At 38.3% G+C, this 22,207-nt stretch overlaps 1 long non-coding RNA gene and 1 other non-coding gene across 3 annotated transcripts; one reads left to right on the forward strand and one right to left on the reverse strand.

Annotated features, from left to right (window-relative positions):
- The first annotated feature begins 3,804 nt into the window (after nucleotides 1-3,804).
- LOC110209858 (uncharacterized) lies at nucleotides 3,805-18,376 on the forward strand. 2 transcript variants are annotated; one of them, XR_013483867.1, is made up of 5 exons: nucleotides 3,805-3,825; nucleotides 14,480-14,542; nucleotides 15,189-15,212; nucleotides 17,566-17,760; nucleotides 18,183-18,376. It is a non-coding gene; the product is annotated as an uncharacterized LOC110209858 (long non-coding RNA). The 2 variants fall into 2 exon arrangements; XR_002324944.1 differs by lacking the exon at nucleotides 3,805-3,825 and adding an exon at nucleotides 10,077-10,142.
- An 863-nt stretch (nucleotides 18,377-19,239) lies between these two features.
- On the reverse strand, nucleotides 19,240-19,383 carry LOC144455512 (small nucleolar RNA SNORA70). The gene has a single exon (XR_013484233.1). It is a non-coding gene; the product is annotated as a small nucleolar RNA SNORA70 (small nucleolar RNA).
- Between the last annotated feature and the right edge of the window lie 2,824 nt (nucleotides 19,384-22,207).

Consider the following 22,207-nt stretch of genomic DNA (forward strand, 5'->3'; position numbering starts at 1 on the left):
AGGAGAGGTGTGTTTACTCCTCTCCTGGCCTGTGCTCTGGTCCGTGAGTGACCACAAGCACTCTTCTCTGCTCTAGAACTGTGAGGAGGGTCCCTGCTCCACTGGGGCTGTAATCTCTGGTGCTAGTGCTCCTCCTTGCCCTGTGAGTGCCACCCAGGACTGTGACCTGGATCTAATCATGGGCACAGCAATAGAGCCATACTCATTCTTTCCAAATATTCTCCAACCGTGTCTTTCTACAATTTCCCAGGAATGAAAGTCAAGCTCATTGGCCTGTAGTTTGTAGACTTTTTTTCTCCCTTTTTTGATCCTAGCAGCAGTAGGGAGCCACTGAAGTTTATTGAGTAAAAGATGGTCAGATTTGCATTTAAGGCACTTTGGCAACAGGGAGAACTGTCGCTTCTGGTAGCCTGGGAACACCCTAGAGGCATTCTCCTCTCTATTGCATAAAGATTCTCAAAATAGTCTAGGGACCTCTGGCCTCAAAAAGAGAGTCAAATCTCACCCTACCTCAGTGATTCACTTTTCGAGTGTCAGAGGCAGCTTCTGAAGGACTAGTGCCCTCTGTCTCACACTGTTGGGTCAAAAGAGCAGTTTGAGGTGGCAAAAAACACAATGATAGTGGCATGATGCACGATCCCACCTGCTGGTAACTGCACAGAACAGAATGAATATCCAAGTCTCTACACAGATTTTTAACAGATGGTTTCTATATTTTCCCAGAGGTCCATCATAAGTACTATTTTTTAATCTTTCAAATAAATTTCATTTTATTAATTTTCTAGTTGCATGCTGACAAAGGGACTTGGTGCCAGCACAATGAATGACATCCAGGAGTGATTTCCACAGATTTTTTCCAAAAAGTCAGAGTAGTGAAAAATTCCCCAAAAGGAACTGCAACTGTATGATGTGAGAGTATCTAATAAAAGAATTACACCTAGATGGAACAAAAGAACTTCAACTTTAAATAATATAATTATCTATCAGAAACCTAGGATATCCATCTACCTTTAAAAGAGAAGTAATCAGACTAGTTCCTTATTTCTGAGTTTCCAGTTTTCTGAATTAGGAAAATGTCATGTAGTATGATAAAAGTTCTTAGAGTTTCAACACATTTGAAAGTGTCTCTTCTGGGAAAATGACAATCTGGCTGACTTAATTAGTTCCTGGTTCCTGTTGTTTTAGGAGAATTTTACTTATTTATTTTTATTTCTTTAAGCTCTTAAATTTATTTTTAACTTTTAACTACAAAATAAGAATGGAAAAAGAAACATTGGCATGTACTTATCAGAGCACAAGAGAGGATTCAATATAAATCAATAAATTTCCACTTCAAGAAAACTTATATAATAAATACTACACCTTATTTTCAAAGTTGTCCAGCTTTTCTTTGCTTCCTTATAGGTTTTCATTAGTCCTCTGCTGTGCAATTTTTATTTTATTTTCCCCCCTTCCTCTCTCTTCTCCCCAAGAAGGCTACAATTAAGCACAGATACACACACACGTCTATATATAATCTACATCTACATCTACACACATCTACACTCAATTGCATATATGTAAGACCATATTGATGAGGATGGGATCTGAACTCCTACAAGGAAAAGATCATGTCTTTGGGATCTGTACCCCAAAAAGGAAAAGCCCTGGATTTTCCCATGTGGCCAAATCTCTGATGTTTGCTTAAGGCTATAATACACTCAAGTGGTTTTTTATTTTGGCTACACCCAATCTCCCAATTCTGTTCTGTTACTTCCAGATTGCCCCGGCCACTTCCCACCTTTAATCCTATCTAGACTCCATTCTCCCTTGGTCACATGGGCCAGGTCCCTGGAGTTTTGTTACCTTACAGTCACTCCAGCTTACTGGCCACTCCCCTCAAGATCCTCCCTAGACTCCTCCTAGACCCCTCCTCCAGTTACCCCTGACTACTTGGCCACTCCTAGCTCCCTCTCACAGTCTTTCTGTATATAAGGTCCATCTGGTCTACATTAAGGGGCTGATTCCTTAAGAGTCTAGCCAAGGGCTCAGATTGTTTAAAATCTGGCCCACTTGCATTAGTGATGCAAATGCCCAGATTCTTTAAGAGTCTAGCCAGGTGCTCAGATTCTTAAAATCTAGCAAATAACTCACGAATGTTCAGATTCATTAAGAGTCTGGCCAATATGGTGGATCTTTAACAAATCTTACTTTTGGCCGAAAGAAGGTTTGGGCCAAATTCATTTGGGCAGGATCTGCATCTCTTGCTCTCCATATTTCAGGATCCCAGCATCCCTAAACCTCAACATCATTATGCTTATTCCACTTGGGATCTCTTTCTCTGACAGTGGGTAGCATTTCCCTTTGGAAGTCCAAGTCTTCCCATATTTTTCTAAATCTTCCAGCTCATCATTTCCTACACCACAGCAGCATTCTGACCCAGTCACATTTTATCCGAGAGACTGTCTACGAGAGTTTTTCCCCAAAATTTTCTGCACCTATTCTTGTCTACATAGATTTTATTTATGCAGGAAATTTTTGAATTAATCCAAAATTATACATTTTACACTTCAACACTGCTCTCACAGTATAATATGGTTCAAGGTCTGATATGCAGAATCTACTCCTTCATATCTTTTTCCTCTGGTTTCCTTGAAGTTCTTGATACTCTGCTCTTCCAAATGAACCCTGTTTTTTTTTACTCAGTAAGATAATTTTTTTTAATAATTTAATTGAGATGGCATTACATTAATAGATTAGTCAGGTAAAATTGTCATTTTAAAAATTATATTAACTTTACCTACCCGTGGTTCATAAATATTACTTCAGTTATTTAGATTTAACTTTGCATAAAAAGTGTTTTCTATTTGTATTAATATATTTTCTGTGTATATTTTGATGGTTATGCTCTCATTGTTTTATGCTGTCTAGTTGTTTTAAATGGTTTAGAACTATTGACTAATATGGTGCACACAAAGTGTAGTTTCTCTATTTTTATCTTTTGATTAAATCTATTTTAGCTTTAACTTTGTCTGAGATCAAGATTACTATCCCGGCTTTTTTTTACATAATAAATTATATACCTGACCTTTATTTTATGTTTGTGTGTATCTCTCATTTTTGTAGCATTTCCTGAAAATAACATGTTGTTGAATTCAAATTTTTAATCTGCTACTAGTTTTTATTTTATGAGTAAATTCATTTCATTCACATTCTTAACTATAATTACTTGTTGTATATTTTCTTCCTTCCTATTTTCTTCACTATCCTTTTCACCCCATTCCTGTCCCTCCTCTCTCCTCTGTTTTATTGTTGTGTCAAGATTCTTTCTTTGATCATAGCTTTCAGATAGTCCAATTACTTTTTTCTCTTCTTGGTATGTTCTCCAGATCAGTTTTTTTTTAAAGATGTTCTACACTCTATTCTATTTTTTCATTCTTTATATTTTGTTTTATTACTTCTTGGTCTCTTATAATTTCATTGGCTTCCCCTTGCCCAATTCTAATTTTCAAGAGTCATTTTCTTCCTTAAGATTCTGGATCTCCCTTTCCAGTTGGTTGACTTTCTTTTCAAAATCTTGTTTTGCTTGGATTGCTCTTATTATTGCTATGACCTTCAGTTGTCCCCTCTAACTTGGAACCAAGACCAAGAACTCAGCTCTTCTATAAGTACCCACACCTAGCAGTGTTCCTGCCCCACTGCTTCTGCATTCACTGGGCAAAGTGCTGGTTTCTTCTCATCCTGGACCTCACCTCAGCAGCACAGATGAGACTGTTGTCCCTTGTCAGCAGAGGCTCCCTCAATTTTCTCCCTCTTAGATGCCTGACTCCCCACATTGTCTAGGAGGTGAGAATTTTTGTGGCTGATGTCCAGGCTACCTCCCAGCCTACCTGCCCCTCAGGGTTCCATGCTTGCTATTTCAGAGGAGCTAGCTTAGAGGTGTTAATACTTCACCTGTGCAGAACATCTCTCCTGGGATCTTTCTTTGGATCTTCTCTGGTTGTCCCAGTAGGACCACTGTTCTGCCCCAGATCTGGTTTATTTTTGCTGCTCTATGTTGACCCTGAGGCACTACTTTTCTTGTTTGTGGAGGAAATCTGGAGAGTTTGGAATTTCCTGACCTACTCTACCATCTTCCCAGAATCTTCTCTGTTTTAGAATTTTGGTAATGTTGGTGGTTGGTATCCCAGGTGATGTTTGAGGGGCTTAGCAGTTCATATCAATTGGTATCCTACATGTCTTTACTACACATTAACTTTGGGTATCAGGGGAAAACTTCTAGACTGTGTTCCCTCCTTCCCACATCCCTGGGGCAATCAAGGGAAAAGATTGCATGCCTGTGATTATCTCCAAAGTGACTTTCCTTTTAAAATGTATGTACAAATGTCCCAAAGTACCCAAAATCTAAGTACAATTTGAAACAATTAAAGCTATTCAATGATAAAAATGTACTAAGACTTTTGAGTGGCACAGCGGATAGGGTCCTAAATTCAGAATGACTCATCTTCTTGAGTTCATATCCAGCCTCAGACATTTGCCAGCTGTGTGACCCTGGGCCAATCACATTACCCTATTTGCTTCAGTCTCTTCATCTGTAAAATGAGCCGGAGAAGAAAATGACAAACTACTCCAGTACCCTTTTCAAGAAAACCCCAAATGGGGTCACGAAGAGTCAGGAATGATGGAACAACTACAACAACAAAATCTTTAACATACATAGATATTTGTATGTTGTCTCCCCTAGAATATAAGTTCCTTGAAGGTGGCAATCATGTTATCTTGTTATTCTCTTTCCTTGTGTCTTCAAGGCTTAGCACAGTTTTGGGGACATAGTAGGCATTTAACACATTTTTAAAAGCCAATAATGAGAAAGCTAGGTGGCACAGTGGATAGAGCATCAGCCCTGGAGTCAAGAGGACCAGAGTTCAAATACAACCTCAGACACTTACTAGCTGTGTGACTTTAGGCAAGTCACTTAACCCTGATTGCTTCCCCAAAAAATCAATAATGATTTTATTTTAAATTATATTTCATTTTTTTTCAATCAGTAAGAGCATACATTTTCTCCATCCCACCCACCCAAATAATGGAAAAATAAAGAAACCTGAAACTCCTATTACAAATAGATGTGATAAAACAAAACAAATTAACACATTAGTTATGTAAACATAAGTTTCCTATTGAACCTTGAGTACCTCACCCCTTAAGAGTTGGGCAGAATGCCCCAACATAAGTTCTCTGGAATCATGAGTGGTCATTATGATAATCAGAGTTCTTCTTTTTGGGGGGACCTTTTAATTTATTTTTCATATTAAAAAATTTGAATTCCTAATGCTTTCCCTATGATGATCCCTCTCCCACCCATTGAGAAGTCAAACAGCTGTGTGATGTCATTCAAAACATATTTCCATATTAGCCATGCTGAGAGAAAAACAAAAAAGCAAGATAAAGAAAGGGGTGGGGAGAAATGATGCATAAATCTGTACTTCTCCAGGTCACTTGACAGAGGAGGAACTGAGGCAAACAGGGTTAAGTGACTTGCCAAGGGTCACACAGCTAGTAAGTGTCCAAGGTCAGATTCAAGTCATGAAGATGAGTCTTCCTGACTTCAGACTCAGCTTCTATCCACTGCACCAGCTAATTGCCCTGTATTTGTGTGATGCAAGATGTCAAAGGTACACTTAGATAATACCACAACTATCTATTTTTCATTCTGATACAGGCTCCTTTCCTTATTAATTATCGCCTGCTTGGTTTTACAGTAACCTAGTGGGTAAGCTCAGGACTATTTCAAAAATTAAGAAAATTCCCTCCACTTGGCTCAGTCCCTACTCTGGAATAAGACTTCTACTATGGACTAGATTCCTTTTTCTTAAACAACAAACTTGATATAATTAGACACCTCACTGCTAGTGACCAAGCAATTTATTAACAGTATCAAGAAAAAAAGAAAAGAGAATAAACAATTAAATAAAATGCAGAATACTGCAATTGAAGCAGAAGTCAGAGTTACCTCTGGGCTCTGGGAAACCAGGGGAGAAAGGAGCTGCTAGGTGGACTTGCTCTCCCTTCCATCCTCTTCTGGTTCTGTTTGTCTCACCACAGTCAACTCCTCTGCCATACACTTGTCTTCTCTGTTCTTGTTTATCTACTTCTATCTTGCCTCCTCTGCCCCCTCATGTGGTGCCTTAAAATTTGGGAGCAAGTCCCTTCTTCAAGGCCACTCAAACCCCTAAAGTAATTGGTTTCCCCTTGGATTGTCTATTAGCAATTCAGTTCTCCTCAAACGGCCAGTTAAAAGACTTGTTCTCCTGAGACTGTCAGTGAACTCTCTCTATGATCCTATTAAAATCAAGCATCAGTGATCCAGAAATTGAGCCAGCACATATTGGAAAATAACAGTCACCATAGGCTCTCATCTCATGACCTAAGATGGTTTTAAGACTTCTCTCTTTGCTTGCATCAATCACTTCTCATGGGTATAGATTATCAATAAATGATTACTAACAGAAAAAAAAAAGACCACCCTGCTCTTCACTGGGGATGAAAACCAACAGGAAAAGGAATTGGAAGTATCCAGGTTCTAGTCAGGTGTGAGTTCCGTAGGACACCAATGGGTCACCTACCGGCAATTGGCCATTCTTTGTGTTTTTCACAAGTAAATCGAAGAACATCCGTAAGGCATCACAGAGTTGGCGTTTTGAAAAAGCGTGGCATTTTTCCGAAGGAAAAGAGGCTTCATTTTAATTAATGATAAATATTATGATATTTTGAGGTCCACCAGTTTTTCTAACCACCTTCTATTCATATAGTGTTTGACGAGAGATAACAAGCTGTCATTTACAATATTCTTTTTGTTTCTAATATTTGTTATTCTTGGTTCTTGTAGTCATACATTTTCCATTTAGTTCCTACCTTGGTGAACTTAAGTCAGACTCAGAGTAAGAGAAGCATTCTGAGGAGATATAAAAATATAATAATTGTCATGTGTTGAATGACTGAATAAAAGACCATAAATAGTTTGTTGACCAGAGGTTTTTCCTGCCCAAGTTAGTCTCAATGTAGCTGTCAGATTTATAATTTAGTAGTCTGTAGCACATGGCCTTTGTAATTCATGTAATTCATTTCTTTTTGAGATTTTTAATGAAAAGTGGCATCCTAGTGAACTTCACAAGGAAAATATCTTTTCATTTTCTTTATCAGTGATTATTGATTATTAGTTGACTCCTCATGTGAATTCTAATTTCCTCCAATAGGAAACACTAACTTGGCTTTTAATAAAAATAGATTTATCCAGATAATCACCTAAGACTACATTTCATTTATTGTTTTCAGAAAAAAATCACTAAAATGAAATTTTAAAAGGTTGATTTGTCACAGCCAAGATATGAAACTGTAAATACATAAAAAAATGATTTTAAGGACATTTATTGTTTCTATTACCTGAGAATTTCATTTGAAATTACTTCATTCACAAGTTGTATGATTATGTTTTAGGGATTGTGTGTGTGGAGGTGGCCATAATTATGTTCCTCAATTGCTTAGTTTTCCAGGTTTTTTAAAAAAAAGTTTTCGTAGGCAATGGGGATAAGTGACTTGCCCAAGGTCACACAGCTAATGTCAAGTGTCTGAAACTGTATTTAAACTCAGATCCTCCTGATTCCAGGGCCAGTGCTCTATCCACTGTGCCACCTAGCTGCCCTTTCCAGGTATTTTTAATACTCACCTGACTGGAGGAATCAGAAAAAGATTCATCAGCAATTTTATGTCTAAACTGAGCCTTCAAGAAAGAGAAAAATCCTTTGAAATGGAGGGAAATGGGGATCTATCATTGCATTAAAGGCAAACAGTACAGGGCATGCAAACATATGGAGGTGGGAGATGGAATGTTGAATTTGGGAAATACCATTAAGTCCAGTTTGGTTACAACATGGTGTGTTTGAAAGGGAGTAACTCAAGAGAAAAAAGGCAAGAAAAATGACATTGGAGTAAGATTGTGAAAGACAGTGGAATTTGTATTTTAGCCAAGGAGCAAGTAGGAATCAGTGAATTTTTTTTCAGCAAGAGGGGACACTGTTTATTTCAGGAAAAAAAAAAACTTAAGTAATTTCTGGAAGTTAAGCTGTGGACTAACTGGAGGAAAGAGAAATAAAAACAAAGAAGGAGTTTAAGAAGCAATTGTAATCATTTCAGTGAAGATGATGCAAGCTTGAGTGATGGCTATGAGAGTGGAAAAGATGGATGGATACCAGAGATGCTGTGACAAATGTGTTATTGAACCAACAAGGTTTCATGATTGGTTAGATATTGAGGTAAAGGAAAGGGCAGAGGAAAGGATTTCTCTGAGGGTATGAATATAGGTTACTTGGAGGATGATGGTACCACCAGCTAAAATAAGTAGATTTGGGCAAGGGACAGGCTTAAGGTTCAAAGTGATAAATACATTTTTGTATACTTTGGATTCTATCTATAGCACATCTATTGAGGATCCCAAGAAGGCATTGGTAACACATAGCTAGACCTTTGGAGAGAGATGAAGATTGGGTGTAGAGATCTGGAAATCACCAGCTGAGAGGGGATCATTGAAATCATGGGAGCTGAAGAGGACTCTAGTTGAGGAAACATGTAGGGAGAATAGAAAAGGTTTCAAGACTCAGACTTGGGGGATCATATGTGAAGATAATGATGCAGCAAAAGAGTCAGGTTAAAATACGAATTCCACTGTCTTTCACAATCTCACTCCAGGGTAATTTTTCCTGCCTTTTCTCCTCTCACAGTATTCCTTTCAAGCACTCTATGTTCTCACCAAGCTGAACTTAATAGCATTTCCCAAACTCAACATTCCATCTCCCACCACCATGTATTTGCACACTCTGTCCTGCTTGCCTTTAATGCAGTGATAGATAGTTCCTGGTTTGCCTCCAACTCAAGGGATCTTTACCTTTGTTGAAGGCTCAGCTCAAACAATATATTGATGATAAATCTTTTCTTCTGATCCACCCTGTCATTAGTATTCTCTCCCTCTTCAGATTTCCTTGCTTTTATTTACCTTTGTATACTGTACACATTGCCCTCTTCTGACTGGTGACTATAAGTTAATTGATAGCAGAGATAGTTTTGTCTTTATGTTGCTTGTATTATACACAGAATATATTTATATTGTTTTTATATATTTGTATTATTTTATGTTGTTTATATTTTTATATTGTATATTTATATTTATTATAGCACACTAAATTACACTTCTCTAAAAATTTTTCTTACTTTCTAGTGCACAATGGACATGATTCCCTACACTGATATGGATCCCAAACTTGACTGAATGGTATAGTAACTGAGAGGTTTCTAGTGTGCTAAGAGGTTAAGTGACTCCCTACCATGTACCCAGCCAGGACGGGCTAGAAGTAGACTCTGAACCCTGATCTTAGGCTGTACTTCCTTTCAGCTTTGGACATTGCCTGCTTGTTATTGTTTGTGGTGGTGGTGGTGGTCTTTCACTCTTGGAGAAGACCAATGACATTATGAGGATGATATCCTGACTTGTGTGTGAATTGGATATAAGAGATGCAGAGCTGCCCAAAGTTGTCATCCTCACTCTGGCCAGCACATTGCAGACACTTAGTAAGTGCTATGATCACTGAATCACAGAATCTCAGTCTGGAGGAGACCCAAGGGGTCACCTAGACTAAGCCAAATCTGAAGAAGAATACCTTCAACAATCCATTTATAGCATACCATAGTAGATAGAGTGGTCTAATTGGAGTTAGCAAAATCTGCATTCAAATCCTGCCTCAGACACTTACAAACTCTTATTTAAAAGACTTATGCTCCAGTTATCAGTAATCATGTCCTCTACATGTAGATCTGCCCAGAATGACGAGGATTAAACATTTGATATTTTAGTTTTCAACTTGGAGCCTTCAATTATACAGTCTGTTGTTAAACTTGCCTTGTTAAATGACTTGTTGGCATGGGTAGGTACTGAAAATTGGCACAAAATCAATATTATTCAGAGTCAGTGATGACAATTCAAGCTCACTATTGACATTATTTACAACCACAAAATTAGCATATCAATAATGGCAGAGTTTAAATAGCTCTGAGATACCCTGAAGTCCATCCTCTCTTGAAAGAAGATCTCTTCTTCCAGTCTTCTCTTCTAGGTAATATTTCCCACATATCAACTAATTTTTTATTCTAACCTATCATGGCATGGGCATCTTATCTATGAAAAATATATGGGAGGAATAAAATAAATGTTAGATAAGAATGGTTTATAGAGAAATACTGATGTTATTTTAATATTGAACATAGGAATATTGGTGTGGGGAAAGGGAGATGTGATAGAATTATAGTTCTAGAACTGGTTAAAAAAACCCCAGAATCCATTGAGTATAACTTAATCATTTTACAGATGAGGAAACTGAGGCTTAGGGAGCTTAAGTAACTTGCCTGAATCCTCCTGTTTGGTAGGATATTAGAGAAATGCAGATGGCCCATTTTTCATAGACAGCAACATGGATTCTATAAATTTTGAGGTACTAAGGGGACCATAAGGGTCTTGGAAAAAACTTAGTACAAATCCCCTAAAAATAGAAATAGTAAAAAAAAAAGGAATAACTGACAGTTTGACATACTGTTGTCCACTTGAGTCTTTGCTAGTCTCCTCATTCTAAAGATCAGATAAGCTATTGCTTTTCTCTTTTAATGTCATGTCACATGGTTCTCCCCCTTCTTTCTCAATACAGAGATTTTGGAAGTCTTCTCCTGAAATGGCTTGTTGTCCCATTGAAGGAGGATCACCTGCTTAACTTACTCCCCTCCTCTGCTGCCCAGATACTCCTCTCTTCTAGCTTTCCTTCCTCTGATTTTTGCTGCCTCTGCTTTCTCTTTTGATACTCTTCTTTTTGCAACAAATGTATTTTTGTTTTGCTTTGTTTGGACTCTTTTCCTTGACCCTCTCCTTCCACTCCTAAGGCTTCCTCTTGAATGTATTAAATATTATTAGATTAAGCAAACAGTAAATTTACCATGCTTACCAAGTTGTAGGGTTTTGCTGTCCCCAGCTTATTTTTTTTGTCGAAATTCAGTCAACTCAAGGCTTTTTTTTTTATTATCTGGTTTTGGAAAAATGCCATGTTTTTGTTAGTAGTAAGTAACTACAAAGATTGAGTGACAATATGATGTAATGGAAAGAAATCAGTCATAAAGTCATGACATTGTTATCTCAGTTGGTGGTGCACTAGGCTTGCAATCTGGAAGACTCTTCATGAGTTTAAATCTGGCCTGAGATACTTGCTAGCTATGTGACCCTGGGCAAGTCACTTAACCTTGTTTGCCTCAGTTCCTTATCTTCAAAATGAGCTGGAGAAGGAACTGGAGCTAAACGCCCTAGTATCTGCCACAAAAACCCCAAATGGGTCCACTAAGAGTCAGACACCATTGAAATGAATGAACAACACAGTTGGAAGAGACTTCATTGGGGTATCTAGTGTGATTTATAATGGAACAAAATATTCTCAACAATATACTCTACAAATAGTCATCCAGACTGTGCATGGTGTCTAGTGGTGGTGGTGACAAAGGGGAATGGGGCTCACTACCTACCATGGCAGACCAGTCTTCTTTTAGATAGCTCTAATTGCTAGGATATTTTTCTTTCCATTGAACCTAAAGCTTCCTCTTTGCATTTTTAGCCATGAGGTCATGTTGTCTCTCCTGAGCTCCAGTTCCACATCACCATGTAATGAGCTATTGGACATTCGGAAGTGGCTGCTCTGTGGTCAACTCAAACTCTCCAGGACTAAAACAGAAGTCGTTATCTTCCCTCCCCACCCCAACCCCACACCTATTCTGAACTTACCTATTTCTGTTAGAGTGGGGGAGAAGGTCAGGGAGAGGGAAAGAAATGAGAATTTCTTAAGTACCTGCTGTGAATCAGTCTTTGTGCTATGCTCTTTATAAATGTTATCCCAATCGAGCCCCATTTAGCTAGTTACCCCGATGTAAGAATTCATCCTCACCCATAACTACTCCTTCTCCCCAAATTTCCATTTACTTACCAGATGTGGATGATTCTGGGTCTGCCACATCTCTCACATTCATGCCCTTTTAGAGGAGGTCAGGCCTTCATCACCTCCCACCTGAATGACTACAATAGCATCCTCATTGATTTCCCTGCCTCTAGTCCTTTCTCCAGTCCATCCTCCACACAGCTGACAACAGGATATTCCTCAGGTACAGCTCTGCCAGGTCACTGTGGTGGTCCTTAAGTTCCAGGGGCTCTAGGATAAGATATGACCCTTCTGTTTCACAGCAGGCTCAGACCTTAATTTCTAGGTTTTTTATACACTGCTTACTTTCATGTAGAAATACAGTCCAGGCAAACTGGCCTTCTCCTTGCTCTTCTTTACACATGACTCTCCCTCCATCTGTCTTCTCCATGGCTTTGCACAGGCTGGCCCCCGAGACTGGAATGTATTTCCTCCTCATCTCTTCTGCTTAGAATCATTTTTCTTCTTCAAAGCTCGTCATCGGTCACATCTCCCACCTGAGGCTTTTCCTAATCACCCAAGTTCTAGTGCCTCCCCCACAAAGAAAATGCCTTTTATTTGTTTTTGGACATAGATTGACTATGGTTTATAGTTTGAATGTAGCTTTTACATCATTTGGAATATGTGTGCACATGTTATTCATACTGATAAAATGTAATCTCATTGAGGGCAGGGACTCTTCAGTTCATGTCTGTCACCCTTAGCACAAGCACTAGGCCTTACCCATCGTGAGTTCTTGAAAAACTTGTTGATTGATTGATTGACAGGGTCAGAAGACCCCTGTTTGAGTCCAGATTCAGCCATTTGCTATCAGGGGGTCTTGCCTATATTGCAATTGCCATATTCCTAAATCTTGGGTAATAATATTCATCCTTATTCCTTGTTTTGAATATCAAATAAGACAGCACATAGTAGCCAGCATTTATATTGCATTTTAAAATGTGCAAAGTTCTCTAGGAACATCTCATTGTATCCTTGTAACAGCCTGGGAGGGAGGTGAGATTATTACCTTAATTTCACAGATGGGGAAACTGAGGGAGGCAGAGGTTAATTGACTTGCCCAGAATCACACACCTAATGAAGGTCCAAGGAACACAGAATTTCCATACTGCAGGGTCACCTCTTTCTCCACCATCACCTGGCTGTCTCAGTAGATGTCAGAAGTATTTTTTAAAATGTAAGTTTCTTTTTAAAGGTGAATTGTTGGTATCATATTACAAGTCTGAAATCCTCACTTAGAGATATGCCAAGTGTATTTCTCTGGGACTCAGTTCCCTCATCTGTAAAATACATTGTAGCTTTTACCTTGCAAGGTTTACATGTAAGGATGAGAAGAGATAATTCATATCAAAGTACCTTGATAACTTCATAATACTAGATACATGTGAGAGAGCCAAGACAGGACGAGTGAAGAGCTGGTCTCAGAGGCAGGAAGTCTGACTTCCCTCACTTACCCTAGCTCTCTGACCCTGGGATACCTCTTATCCTCTCAGGGTCCCAGGCAACTTTGTAGGACTCTCAATTGCAGAGAAGGGAGACCTTGAAGTCAAGGTCCTTTTCCTTTTCCCTATAAATGTGAGCTGTTATTTTTACCTAAGGCTCCTGAGCACAGAATTCACTTGAGACAAAGAAATACTGCCCTGAGTCTTAAAGGGACAACCCAGTCAATTTGGATACTTCAGCATTTTCTGAGTTCCCTCTCTTCAATATCAGATGATTAGGGCTGATTGATATAGACAACGGTGGTCATAAAAACTGAAGGTCATTAAGCAAAAGTAAAAATGCAACTGTCTCTTCCTTCTTCTTCCCTCCTTCCTGGATCTCTCCCTCCCTTCCTCTTTTCCTACTTTCCTTCCTCTCTTCCCTTCCTTGGGCTACTTCTTTCTTTCCTTCCTTCCTTCCTTCCTGCCTTCCTTTCTTCTCTCTCTCTCCTGTTAAGGTGATTTATTTCATATGACTCCACATATTTGTGATTCTTTGTTTTCTTTCCTTTTGAAGTGAGTGGAGGAGGAGTTAGGAGAGTATTTGAAACTGAAAATAAATGAAATTGAATTTTAAAAAATGTTTCTAAAACCTCATGAAACCTATGTGTGTGTCTGTGTATCTGTCTGTCTGTGTATAATGAGGGAGAAAAAGTGAAAGGGGGGGGGAGAGCTTTCATGTGTGTGCAATAACTTTATTGATTGGGTGTCCTACATCCAAATTCTGGCTCTGCCAATCACTGGCTACATAATGACAAATCACCTGAGTTTCTGAGACTCGGTTCCATCATCTATAAAATGAAAACAATCAGTTCTTGGAATGAAAACACTCTAAAATTCAACAGCACCAAAGAAATGGGAGTTAATTTATTTACCTAAGTTCCTTCTTCATTGGAAATACAAATATGACCTAAAGCAGAAAACAGACAAAAGACATCAGGGATTTCTCTCCTCTCTATTCCGCAGGAGACTAGAACCATGAAGCTCTTCCTTGTATCTTTCCTCATGGCTTTCCTGGCTGTCCAGGCCGTAAGTACTCAGGGAAATGGAGAAGGGGCTGGTGTCGGGAGCAGTTGATCCCTCTTTCCAACAATGGTCCTTCAGCATCTGGAGATGTGGTTTTATATTTGCATTCCCATGTCTCTGGATTGGTACATTTTATTTATTTATTCAATCACTTATTTATTTACTCATTCATTCATTCATTCATTCATTCATTTATTTTTTGTTTGTTTGTTTATTCATTCATTCATTCATTTATTTATTTATTTTACTATCTGTATTGATCTCTGAAAATCTAGATAAATTCGCTGTTGGCTGCAGCCTCAGCTAAGTAACTATTCATTTTACACTCCCAGATTTTTCCTGACAAGATCTATTATTTCCGCTAACAAAAATGAAGATAATGAATGTTTATCTAGCTATTTGGGGAAAAATTCTGCTCTTCCCTCGGTGTAGGGGTAACTCATTCGATAACCCAGAGAGTTAAGTCAATTCACTGCTTGGGTTTGAGGTGATTTTTTCCCCACAAACACACAACATATATGTGTGTGTGTGTGTGTGTGTGTGTGTGCGCACATGTGCACATGTGTATGTGTATACATACATACATATATATATATATATATATATATATATATATATGAATCTATTGATGTTTTTTTCTTTTCCAAAGAGAGCTGACCGTTCATCTGAAGAGGTAAGACATTTTCAAATAAATGTTAAGTAGTTTAATATTTAGTAACATGTATCCTTAAAAATATTTTTTTCTTTATTTGAACAGAGATATTTTGATTGGCATTGTCCCTATCACGTAAAACTATAATTTATTTTGTTTAACATGTCATTTGTTGGATTTAACACATTGTAATTTAATAGTGTATTTCTTTCTCTTTAACTTTCCCCCTCCCCAAATATCTCATCACTCATCATTCCTGAGCAAATAATGATTTAAATAAAGCAGAAACAGATATTGCTTCCATTCAGTAAGTGTGAGGCTGCTAGGGGTTTGGAAGCACTGAGTACACAATCTCTGTATATTTATTTTCTAGATTCATTGATTGGGATAGAATTGCTACATTAGAATAATCATGTTAAATAAGGTAAAATGTTTACTGCAAGACATGATGTCTCTATTCAGTCTCTTCTTCCGGCTTCCCTAAATTGTACATTACTTTGCTAATGATTCTATAGGATTTCACTAACTCATTCCAAGAATAAGGGACATCGGGGCAGCTAGGTTGTGCAGTAGATAGGTCACTGGCCCTGAAGTCAGGAGGACCTGAGTTCAAATCTGGCCTCAGACCAAATACTTGACACTTATTAGCTGTGTGACCATGGGCAAGTCACTTATCCCCAATTGCCAAAAAAAACAAAAAAGAAGAAGGAGAAGGAGAGTAAGAGACATCAGAGGTGATCTCTGGACTTATGGATGTTTTAGGGCTCTCTGTTTATCCCTACAGTCTTAAGTGACTTACATTTACATGTCCAGGGCCTTGCACAAAGGAAGATCTTAACAAATATTGGTTGAATTGACTTGGTTTGGCTCGATTTGGATTTGGAGAGTGAGGAGTTGACCTACCTCCTCCAATTCTGATCTAATTATGCTCCTATTTACTAGCTCCTGGACCCCAAACTGATTTCTGGTTACATTTTTGTGGCTAAACTGAATTGTGTTTATACACCAGCTTGATGGTGCCCGATACTTGCCATACATTCTACGGAATGGTTCCGTTCTCTCTTTCATTGACTCCTGGCTATATCTGAGGAATTCGAGTGAAATGCATTTTCTCAAAGAACTCATAGCTATTGCTGCAGAACACTCATTGAAGCATGAAGAGTTCAGTCCACAATATGAGATGATTTTCTCCTGAGAACAACTCTTTCATTAATTCTTCATGTCACTTAGATGGGTTTTTGTGCCAGCGTCCTTCAAACATGAAAATAAATTTACTTGATGCTTTGAAATTGATCTTTAAGAAGGATTTCAGTTTACATCAGTGGGCATTTCCCTCCACAGTCACTATCATCATTCTATCCCAGGCATTCAGGTTTCAATCTGCTGTTTATTACCTCTGTAACACTGATCAGGTCACTCCACTTTTCCTATTCTAAGTTTCAGTGATGATGGACCAGATTTCTAAGGTTCCATCTCACTCAGTCTAGGAATCTCCTGCTGAAGATTCATCTATAAACTTTGCTTCTAAACTCTTTCTTTCAGAGGCCACAGTGTCTCTCTCACAGTATCATCTCTCTCTAACCCTCTCATCTAACCCCTTCATTTCACAGCTGAGGAAACTGAGGCCCCTCAAGATTGAATGACTCACAAAAGTTCACACAGGCAATGGGTATTAGAGGCAGAGTTTGAAGCCAGGTCCCTCTCATATAACCCCTTCATTTCACAGCTGAGGAAACTGAGGCCCCTCAAGATTGAATGACTCACAAAAGTTCATACAGGCAATGGGTATTAGAGGCAGAGTTTGAAGCCAGGTCCTTTAATCCTAGAGGTATTTACTTCTTTCCATTATATCATGCATAAGAATAGAGAAGCCAGTAACAGTAATGACCATCGTCTTTGGTTATCTTCTTCCTGTGGAATCAGGAAAAGTCTGTGCTTTTTCTTTTTCATCTTTCTCCCAACGGAGTCAAGGAAAGCACACTGTGAGAAAATATGGAAAAGAGAACTAAGTTTTTTTTTTTTTAATTAGGAACTATGAAAAGAATAACTAGTATTTGGGAATGAGGCTTCTCCAGCTTATCAAATAAATCATATTTGAAGAATTGGTGAGTCCTCATGGGTTAGTTGATTGAGAGATTTCCTGTAATTGTATTAATGAGTCCAAATATATACATGTCAGGTCTACTTGAGAGCTCAGACAGGTGAGTCAGGTTATCCAAATAACCCTGTCATGGTTGAGCAGTTGTATGAATCCTGTTACATTTGTACATACCTATTTTTTCAGTGTTATAAAGGATATTAAGGAATTGACAATCTTATGAATGAAGAAGAATGCCCCAACCTTATATCTGCTATTTTCTCTTTCTTTTATAAGCCATATTTTAGAAGATTTGCTCCAAGGCCTCCGTATCCTGGAAATTTTGGATATTTTCCAAGGGTTCCATATCCTCAATTTCCTGGATATCCTCCATATCCATATGCATATTATCAGAATCCTGAAAATCCTCCATATTATGCATATCCTACAAATGCCGAAAATGCACCCCAAGAAGAACCTCAATAAACACAGGTAAAGATAAGCTATGCTTACTGAAATCATGGTGGATGGGGTGGTGGAAAGAATATCAGATTTTGCCATTAAAACTTCTGGTTGAACTTCTGATTTGCCCCTGAATAGCTGAATGACTGAACCAGCCACAATCTGAATGTCTCTTTTCCTGCAGAAGGTTTTGCTGGGTTACCAAAGGATACACCTAAAGCTTAGCTGTGACCATGGTGCTTATTCAATTCCCTGCCCCCTCCCAATAAAGTCTAGTTGTTCTACTATGTCCAGAATCAAATACAAAATTCAAAACATAAAAATATAACAACCTCCATGGCAGTTGCTCCTGAGTAGCCTTAACAGCTCATAGCAACAATAACAGGAACAGATTGCCCCCCAAATAATGTCATGGAATCAAACCTAAGGCAATATTTTCTGTTTTCTTGTAGCTTTGCCTGGAACACTGACTCGAGGTGTCTGTGAATCTACAAATTGGTCAATCTGCCCATCTGCCTAGTTATCAGCCTCTATTATTGAGCAACAGATAGTTGCTCCAACCTTGTTAGAGTAATATGAATCATTCTTCCAAAGGACTGATGCTCTCATTTACACTCCCCATATAATAAATTCAGTTCACAGCTTATTGAATTTCTGTTGTCCTTTTTTCCCTTCTTCCATTTGGATTCATATGTAGATGAGAATAACATAAGGAGAAGATGTGAAGTTTCTTAGTTTAAGAAGCAGAGACAGCCTTTTAAAACTGGGATTTTAGGTTGAAATCACATATCATACATAGGAATTCCTATGTATTCAGACACCCACTTGGAACATGGCACCATAGGAGAAGAGCCATCCTGGAGTCAAGGACACCCGGGTCCAGTTCCATCTTGGTGACCATGGGCAAAGCAGTTAACCTGTCAGTACTCTAAATGACTGACCAGAACTGTAACGCAGAGGAAATGGAGACCCCTATAGGCAGACACAGAGATGAAATCATGGGTCTGCAAAACATAATACATATATAAGCTGGTTCCACTGATAGAATGTAACTTATTTTTTTTTCAAGTAGCAGTATCTAGTTTATTTATGCCTGTGAAAGGTAGATGTCACAGCACGTACCCCTCATGGGTGGAGTGCCCGCCATTTGTCCAAGGTCCCCCAGCTGGAGATATATTTAACCCCCACAGCCATCAGGAATGAGATGCTTCTCAGCTATCATATCCTCAAACTCATGAGCATTGAACTTGGTGAAACCCCATTTCTTGGAGATGTGATCTTCTGGCGACCAGGGAACTTGAACTTGGCTCTATACAAAGCTTCAATCACATGCTCTTTATTCTGGATCTTGGTTAGAATTGACATGATAACTTGGCCAATGTGTACACGGGCTACAGTACCCTGGTGCCTCCAAAGGCTGCCATGCCAGTTTGGAGCCTAGGAAAAGTAGAGTATTAAGAAGGTCACATTTCAAATTCTGTGAAGTAGGTGTTTGCTTATTCTTAGCATAAGTGTCTCCGAGGTCCCTTAGAATACCTGGTATTAAGGACAAGGTACACACACAACCAGGGAAATACTATCCGCAACCATTGCACACAAATGTAAGTTCTTTGAAGCAGACACTATTTCATTCTTGTTGGTGACTTTTTGCCTTTTTTTTATTTGCTTGTTTGGGTTTTTTTTTTTAGGCTGCCCCAACTTTTTCCTTTCTTTGTATCCCCAGAGGTTAGCATAAGTGCCTGGCACACAGTAGGTGCTTAAATGATAGCTCACTCTCTGACTCCAGTCCTAGACCCTAGAAAGCCTGGCCCTTTGTAGTTAGCTTAATAAATGAAGCCTGGTTGATTAAGTTGAAACTTTATCACACTGGCACACTACACATTCAGTGTGCTCTTTGGGAGGGAAAAGAGCACATTGCATTTTTGTGGGGTTCAATTATAACAAATCTGTTTGTTATCTTAAATGGTGGTAGTTTGATCAGCAATCTTTTCCTAGAATTTATGGAAGAACACTAACGTTATGATGATGGAAAATTGATCTGAATTATAAATTTGGGAAGCCATCAGGCCTCTCTGTCAAGTAGTGCCCTGGGCTGAAGAACCATTGTGGCCAAGGAAAGAGGTGGCATTTCACACAATGTCGGATTTTACCAGAGAAGAAAAGGCCTCACTGTCACCTCTGAACAAAATGCCTTGAAAATTATATGTTCACCAGCTTCTTCAAATCATCTACTTACTGCTTGTGGTATAGGGCCTGAGATGATAAGAAAACTAGAAGAAAAAAGTTCTTAGGGCAACATGGCTAATTCATGACGCTTACTGTTCCTAAATAACCCAACCACAGACCAAATTCTTGCAGAAAACCCAAGGAATAACAAATGGTAATGGAAGCCGGTCATAAACTGCCATCACAAAAAGAGTTGGTATAAATATTCTTGTGTCTGTGAGTCATTCTCCCTTTTCTTTGATCTCTTTTGTGTATAGACCTAGTAGTGGGTCAAAGTGAATGCACAGTTTTATAGTCAGTCCTTCAGGCAAGAATTCCAAATAGTTCTCCATAATGGTTGGACTAGTTCAAAACTCCACCAAAAATGTATTAATATACCTATTTTTTCATACTCCCTCCATCATCTGTCATATTTTTTTCATTCTTGGGTTAGCCAGTCTGATAGGCATGATGTGGTACGTCAGATGTGTTTTAATTTGCATTTCCTAATCAATAGTGATTTGGAGCATTTTTTTTATTAATTTATTTTGATTTATCAAGAATCACTTCCATATGCTTTTGAGTTGAAAATTTTTCTCCCTCTTCCTCCCCCCACCTTCCCCAAGACGGTGCACAGTCTGATGTAGGCTTTACATTTACATTCCTATTAAACATATTTTCACATTAGTGAAGTTGTAAGTAAAAATTAAAACCAATGGAATGAACCATCAGAAAGATGACACAAAACTCAACAGAAGGTAAAAATAAGTGATAGTGATTCAACTTCCATAGTTCTTTCTTTGGATGTGGGCAGCATTTTCCATTACGAGGCTTCTGGAGATGTCTTAGATCCTTGTAATGCTGAGAAGGGCTCAGCTTAACAATATTAGTCATTGCATAATGTGACTGTTACTGTGTGCAAAATCCTCTTGGTTCTGCTCACTTCACTCAGCATCAGACCATATAAGTCTTTCCAGGTTTTTCTGAAGTCAGCCTGTTCATCATTTCTTATAGCACAATAGTATTCCATGACATTCATATACCACAACTTGCTCAGCCATTCCCCAATTGATGGGCATCCTCTCAATTTCCAATTCTTTGCCACCACAAAAAGAGCTGCTATGAATATTTTTGTACATGTGGGTCCTTTTCCCATTTGTTTGATCTCTTTGGGATATAGCCCTAGAAGTGCTATTGCTGGATCAAAGGGTATGCACATTTTTGTAGCTCTTTGGGCATAGTTCCAAATTGTTCTCCAAAATGGTTGGATAATTTCACAACTCCACCAACAATGTATTAGTTTCCAATTTTCCCACATCTTCTCCAACATTTATCATTTTCCTGTTTTGTCATGTTGGCCAATCTGATAGGTGTGATGTGGTACCTCAGAGTTGTTTTGATTTGCATTTCTCTAATCAATAATGATTTAGAGCATTTTTTCATATGACTATAGATGGCTTTAATTTCTTCATCTGAGAACTGTCTGTTCATATCCTTTGACCATTTATCAATTGGGGAATGGCTTGTGTTCTTATAAATTTGTCTTAATTCTCTATATATTTTAGAAATGAGGCCTTTATCAGAGAGACTGGTTGTAAAAATTCTTTCCCAATTTTCTACCTTCCTTCTAATCTTAGTTGCATTGGCTTTGTTTGTGCAAAAACTTTTCAATTTAATGTAATCAAAATTATCCATTTTGCTTTTCATAATGTTCTCTATCTCCTGTTTGGTCATGAATTCTTCTGTTCTCCATAGATCTGATAGGTAAACTATTCCTTGTTCTCCCAGTTTACTTATGGTATCAGCCTTTATATCTAAGTCATGAACCCATTTTGACTTTATTTTGGTATATGGTGTGAGATTTGGGTCTATGCCTAGTTTCTGCCATACTCTTTTCCAGTTTTCCCAGCAGTTTTTTTCAAAGAGTGGGTTCTTATCCCAGAAGCTGGGGTCTTTGGGTTTATCAAATAATAGATTACTATAGTCATTGACTACTGTGTCTTGCATATTTAACCTATTCCACTGATCCACCTCCCTATTTCTTAGCCAGTACCAAGCAGTTTTGATGATTGCTGCTTTATAATACAATTTAAGATCTGGAATTGCTAGGCCACCTTCCCCTGCATTTCTTTTCATTAGTTCCTTTGATATTCTGGACCTTTTGTTTTTCCAAATGAATCTTGTTATTATTTTTCTAACTCTATAAAATAATTTTTTGGTAGTTTGATTGGTATGGCACTGAATAAGTAAATTAGCTTAGGTAGGATTGTCA

The sequence above is a fragment of the Phascolarctos cinereus genome, unplaced genomic scaffold, assembly GCF_003287225.1.
Source record: "Phascolarctos cinereus isolate Bilbo 61053 unplaced genomic scaffold, phaCin_HiC Scaffold_9;HRSCAF=440, whole genome shotgun sequence".
Lineage (NCBI taxonomy): Eukaryota > Metazoa > Chordata > Mammalia > Diprotodontia > Phascolarctidae > Phascolarctos > Phascolarctos cinereus.